A 6,961-nucleotide genomic window follows, 5' to 3' on the forward strand; every position below is an offset into this window, starting at 1 on the left:
AGCGTTATTGTTCGCTCGGAACGCCATAATAGGTGTGTTTTTAAAGTAAGTACCGTTTTATAATTCTGCCGCTACAGGGCAGTGGTCGGCATTTGGCGCATGCACGCTGTGTACCACACTGCTGGCAGGCCACTGACGCTTTTACAGAGTAACTCGCCGGGTTTTCGTTTGTTTGTGAGTATCTGAAAAGCCTCTTTCAAATGAGAATCCCGCCAACTGTGGAATACGTGCAGTGATTCGTTTTTTTAGTTCTAAAGGCGTGAAAGCGACTGACTCATCGTTAGATCAAAGAAGTGCAAAGAGAAAACAGAATGAGCCGTGGGATGGTACAGAAATTGGTGAGAGCTTTCAAAGAGGCTCGTACAAATGTGCGTGATGAAGAATAAAGTGGATGTCCTTCTGTCATTACTCACGATTTGGTGCTGAAAGTTGATGAAATAGGGAGAGCTAATAGACGCATTATGGTTTCGACGTAATGTGATGTGTTTCCTAGAGTGTCAAGAATTGTGTTCTACGTAGTTGTTACAGAATAGCTAAATTACCAGAAGTTACGCTCACGTTCGGTACGGAAAATGCTGACTAAGGTGCACAAAAAGCAAACGTTTAGCAAATTATTCGACTTTCCCAGAGCAGAACCGTGATGAAGGTGGATAGTTTCTAAGCCAACATGTCACAACAAACTGTACATGTATGACTTCCGTTACACCTGGATCAAAGTAGTAATCCATGGAAATGCGGCATTCAGCATCACCTGATAAAGTGAAGCCTACAAATTCGGTGCTGAAAAACATGTGACCTGTTTTTTGGGACAGAAAGGGGGTATTTTTCTTGGACATTTTACCTCATGGTGACACCATAAACTGTGCGATTTATTGTGAGACCTTAAAGATCTGCGGCGTCCGATCCAAAAAGTAGGTGTGACATGCCGCGTAAGGGGATCGTTTTGCTACAAGACAGGGCCCATCCATATGCGGAGAATCGAATTGGAGAACTGACCGTATCATTTGCCTGGGAACAGCTTGATCACCCTCCGTACAGCCCTGATATAGTGTGCCAAGAAAACGTGTTCCTGCATCTGAAGAAGAATTTGCATGATGAGCGGCATGATGACGATGAAGACTGTCTTGCAATGGTTGTCTAATCCGGCGGTAGATTTCTATGAGGATGGTATTTGAAAAAAAAATGGCTCTGAGCACTATGGGACTTAACATCTATGGTCATCAGTCCCCTAGAACTTAGAACTACTTAAACCTAACTAGCCTAAGGACATCACACAACACCCAGCCATCACGAGGCAGAGAAAATCCCTGACCCCGCCGGGAATCGAACCCGGGTACCCGGGCGTGGGAAGCGAGAACGCTACCGCACGACCACGAGATGCGGGCGATGGTATTTAAAAGCTGGTTGTAAGAGATAATAGTGCGTTAATAGTAATAGTATAAGAGCACTTTGAGGGCACTATGGGGAAAAATCATAACCAAACTTTTAAGTTGTTGTTGTTGTTGTTGTCTTCAGTCCTGAGACTGCTTTGATGCAGCTCTCCATGCTACTCTATCCTGTGCAGGATGCTTCATCTCCGAGTACATCCTTCTGAATCTGCTTAGTGTATTCATCTCTTTGTCTCCCTCTACGATTTTGCCCTCCACTAAGCCCTCCAATACTAAATTGGTGATCCCTTAATGTCTCAGAACATGTCCTAGCAACCGATGCCTTCTTCTAGTCAAGTTGTGCCACAAACTCCTCTTCTCTCCAATTCTATTCAATAACTCTTCATTAGTTATGTGATCTACCCATCTAATCTTCAGCATTCTTCTGTAGCACCACATTTCGAAAGCTTCTTTCCTCTTCTGGTGTAAACTATTTATCGTCCATGTTCCACTTTCATACATGGCTACACTCCACACAAATACTTTCAGAAATGACTTCCTGACACTTAAATCTATTCTCGATGTTAACAAATCTCTCTTCTTGAGAAACGCTTTCCGTGCCATTGCCACTTTACATTTTATATCCACTCTACCTCGACCATTAACCGTTATTTTGCTCCGAAAATAGCAAAACTTCTCTACTTATTTAAGTGTCTCATTTCATAATCTAATTCCCTCAGCATCACCCGATTTAAATCGACTACATTCCATTATCCTCGATTTGCTATTGTTGATGTTCATCTCATAGCCTCCTTTCAAGACCCTGTCCATTCCGTTCAGCTGCTCTTGCCGGTCCTTTGCTGTCTCTGACAGAATTACAATGTCATCGGCGAACCTCAAAGTTTTTATTTCTTCTCCATGGATTTTAATACCTAATCCGAATTTTTCTTTTGTTTCCTTTACTGCTTTGCGTATTTTTCTGGCGGATCTATGATTTGAGCAAGCATAAATATCACATAATTCTTATACACAACGATAAATAACACATAATTATTATTCACCCTACAACCTCACACTGGGCGACTTGTGTGTTGGTGATGATGATGAAAACAACACAGCACCCCGTCAATGAGCGGAGAAAATCTCCATCCATGGGATTGAACCGGGGCCCACTGCATGGTAGGCAGACACATTACCACTCAGCTTATCACGTGGACTATTCTTACAAAGGAAATACGAAGTACTTAAAAGAAATAATAGAAATCTTAAAAATCACTGCACGAAGTTTATAAGTCCAAAATGAATATTTATACAGCAGTTTTAACTTTGTTCGAAAAGTGTTAAGTGCTTACTGAATATATATATTAAAAATTTCTTTTTCAGGTTCCTTACTTCGTGATTATGATTTTGATATACTATTATTCTCAAAATTATGAATTAAATAAGAAATCTAGACAGGAACAGGAATTAGAAAACAGAGAATAAATAAAAAAAACAGTCATTGGATTTGTAAAATTTGTTTAAAGAAATTTCATTTTTACATTAGAAGATATGGGAAATATATTTTATTATTATTACTTTTTGAACTTTTACTCATTACAGAGGCTTATCTCCAACGTAATAATTTACTCGGAAATTACAATAAAAAGAATGAATGTTCTTAAATTATGTTTTCAAAATATTCCTCCAGGTGTTTCGATCTTGTATGTTCTCTTTCTTTGCGCCCATTCTCATCATTGCGAGCTGTACATTTTGGAGCTAGGTGGTCTTAGGTCATCCTGTTCTCCTTCTCCCCTCCGGTTCCCACTCCAGTATCAACTTTGTTATTCTGTATTTCTCCATTCGCCGTAAATGCCCGTACCATTGTAATTTATTCCTATCCATTACGTCATATATTCATTCTTTAATTTCCATTCTCCTCATTATTTCGGTGTTGCTTATCTTTTCTTTCGTGGAGATTCTTGCCGATCTTCTCCAGAAGTCCATCTCTAGAACTTGTAACTTTTAAATGTGCTTCAGGTTAATTGTCCATGTCCCCGTTCCATATATATGTTTAGTTCTGCTCATTACATTCCTGCTCCATAAGACTGAATTAAGCATCCTAATGACCTTCCTTCTGCTACTAATTCTTTTATTGATTTCTGACTCTGATTTTTCCTCGATTTTTAAAATGGATCCCTAATAACAGAAAGTGGTTATCTTTTTGATTTTCCTTTCTTCAGTGTACAGCTCATCTGAATCAGCAGTCAAGTATTCTGTTTTTTGGTAATTAATCTTCAAACCCCAAGTTTTGTATGCTACTGTTAGTTGATTGCACATATAGTTAGCATCCTCCCCATCTTGTGCTACGACTACTTAATCATCAGCAAACAATAAATGATGTAGGTAAACTCCATCACTTATTTCTAATCCCATACTATCACATTTACGATACCATGTTCTTATATGTGTGTGTGTGTGTGTGTGTGTGTGTGTGTGTGTGTGTGTATGTATTAAATAATGACAGTGACATGGGATAGTCCTGAAAAAGGCCTTTGCTTTTTTCTAAATTGCTGTGAAAGTTTATTACCAACTTTCACTTAGCAAATGTTATCTTTATACATCTTTTGTATTATTTTAGTCAAGGTAGGGTTTATTTCAGCCATATGTAGTGCTGTCCAAAGTAATATCCTTGGAACAGTATCACACGCTTTTTCTAGATCTATGAAAATTAATCCTATGTTTTTTGATTTTTCCCTATGTTTCTCCAAAATCTGTCATAATGTTAAAATATGGTCTACACATGATCTCCCAGCCGTGAATCCACATTGTTCTTCATGGGTTCTAAAATTATTTCCAGTTTGTTTTTAACTATTTTCGCAAGAATTCACTTTAATTTCTTTGTAACACAAATTCCTCGATAGTTTGAACAAATTTTGCGATCTCCTTTCTTAAATATGGTGTTAATGTAACCTAGCTTCATCTCTTTGGGTATTGAATCTCCATGTATTATTTTCTTGCAGAGTTATACTATCAGTTGTAGAATTTTGTCACCACCATTCCGGTTTGATATTGCCTGGTCCCTGTGATTTACCATTCTTTCCTGTTCTCAATGCCTGAAGTACTTCACTTTCTAAAATCGGAGTCTCGTAATCTTCATGTCCTTTTTCTTCCACCATTCCTTCTTATAGATATTCTTCTCTGTCCTCATTTAATAATTTTAGGAAATATTCTTCCCATTGCTTTTGTGTTGTGAGTTGGAGATTGGTTTTGCTTTTTGTATCCTGTCGAAGCCCATTTAATACTGACCATGCTTCTTTTGTTCTCCCAAATCCTAATTTGCTATTCACTTTGCACATGTACTTTCCCAAGTTTAATTTTCTGCCATCCATATTTTTTTCATCACTTCATTTTTCTTTTCCTTGCATATTGCTCTTGTTTCTTCTGATTTATCATTCAACCACTGAAGGAACACATTTCGTTTTTCTCTAATGAAGATCTCTATTTCCTCTGACCACCACTCTGCTGCACGGTTGTGGTTGCTATGTTTTTTACCCAACACCTCTGTTTCTATGATTTTAACATTAATTTTTATATAGTCATATATTTCCTCTGTACTTCCTTCAAATGATTCAACCAGTTTCCTTTCCATCCTGCCTGCCAAGAGTGTTCTGATAGTTTCGTCTTGTAGGCTGTCAGTATTAAAAGGTAAATTTTCATCTTTCTCAGTCTGGTTCGTTTTAATTATGTTACTTGTACCATTCCTTGCATTCTTCCATGGCCAAAAAGATTTCGTTTTTACTAGATAGTGGTCTGACCCACACTGGGCTCCTCTATAAGATCTGATGTCTACTGCCTTAAAACTACTTGTTTGCCTAATGATAATATGATGTATTATAAAATGAAGTTCTTTAGTGTTCTGTTGCCAATTATGCTTATGAATGTCCTTTTTTTGAAAAATGTGTTGGTAATTTTTAGATCAAATTGTTCACAAATTGCAATCAATCGTTCCCCATTGTCATTATATTAGTCCTCTCCATGTTTTAATTTTAATATAAGTAAAGTGCTGTCAGAATTTTCTAGAACTATTCTTTTATCATAATGAAATAAGAATTCTTTTGTACTTCCTCCAGATTACATGTTTTGTATTACTATCTCTGGGTATCTGATTGTTTTGTGATTTTTTTTTTATTTTTTCCTACTTCACTCTCAGTCAGCATTATCATAGGTTACCTCAACTTTCGAATATTCATTTGGTTCAAAGTAAAATCCTTTATCTTTATTTCAGTGCTTTTGTAATTTTTCTCAAAATAGTTTGAAGTCCAGTAGACGCCAAATCTTCAATCCAGTTGTTTCCTAGCCCATCCATCAAACAGCCTGTTTCCATATGATTTTTGAGATCATCAGTATATCCTATGAAATGAGCAGTAACAGTACAAAAATATACAACACGTTCTTCGTTTTGTAATGTATAATACAGGCTCCAAATGTTTCCTAACAAATGAGTCTATTCATCCATCATACAGCCTGTTTACCATCATCAGTATATACTGTAGAATCAGTAGCGAAATTTACAGCGGATCCTCCTAGCTTTTCTAACATATCATGCAGACTAAGCCTTTTGTTTGATGTAGTGAAATCTCCTGTAAATATGTTTGTGGACATAACTGTAGCTGATAAAAATTATATGTTGATTGATTTCATTGGTGCTAATGTAACAACTGTTTTATAAATGTCTTAATAAATTTTAATCTTTATAAAGGAACAAGATCAGAAACTATCAGTATTACTCATTCTTAGTGAATTAAAGGACCAAATATATCCTAAATCTTCCCTACAGAGACATGTAAATTAACGTAAAGATTGGAGATGTTTGGGTTTATCCTGATCATGCCCAACTGCAAATGAGCTTCAGTATGATTGGGACTGATAAAGCAGATTATCCAACACATTAAGGAAAACGCCACAAAAATTGATTAAGAGCTATGTGTCAAAGCAATTTCTTGTTACCACCATAAAGAAAGTAAGAAATATTTGGTCTAGAATGGAAAAATCTTTTATTTCTTCATGTGTCTGTATATGATTGACTTCATCTCTAGCTCATAAGTTGACTGTAGAAAACCATATCTTCAAGAACAGAAAGATAAAATGTAAGAAAGCAAAATTATTTCTTCAGTGGGTTCTTCAGGGAATGGAAAGAAGTTTTGTTGTTTTTACTAGGATTTCTAGAGCAAACAATGCAGTTCTTTAATGGGGTGACTATAATAAAGGTAACGAAGGCAAAATTGTTGTGGATTCAATGTATATTTGTTAACCTCAAATTATATATGAACCAAAATATTCACTCGAGCTGGAGTATGAGAGAGAAGAAACTGCCAGGAACTTATAGCAACAAAAGATAACAGACTAACTCTGGCATTTCTATGTCATAATGACTTTCACATTTGCTAATTTTTATCTCTTGGGCACTGCCATTTACGACTATGTGCAGCTGTGCACAATGATTTCTTTGTTTTATATGCACTGCTATTATTGGATTATTAAATCCGCAGTTCGATTCCCGCCGGGTTGGAGATTTTCATCGCTCGTGGACTGGGTGTTGTGTTGCCCGCATC

The sequence above is a fragment of the Schistocerca americana genome, chromosome 7 (assembly GCF_021461395.2).
Source record: "Schistocerca americana isolate TAMUIC-IGC-003095 chromosome 7, iqSchAmer2.1, whole genome shotgun sequence".
Taxonomy (NCBI): domain Eukaryota; kingdom Metazoa; phylum Arthropoda; class Insecta; order Orthoptera; family Acrididae; genus Schistocerca; species Schistocerca americana.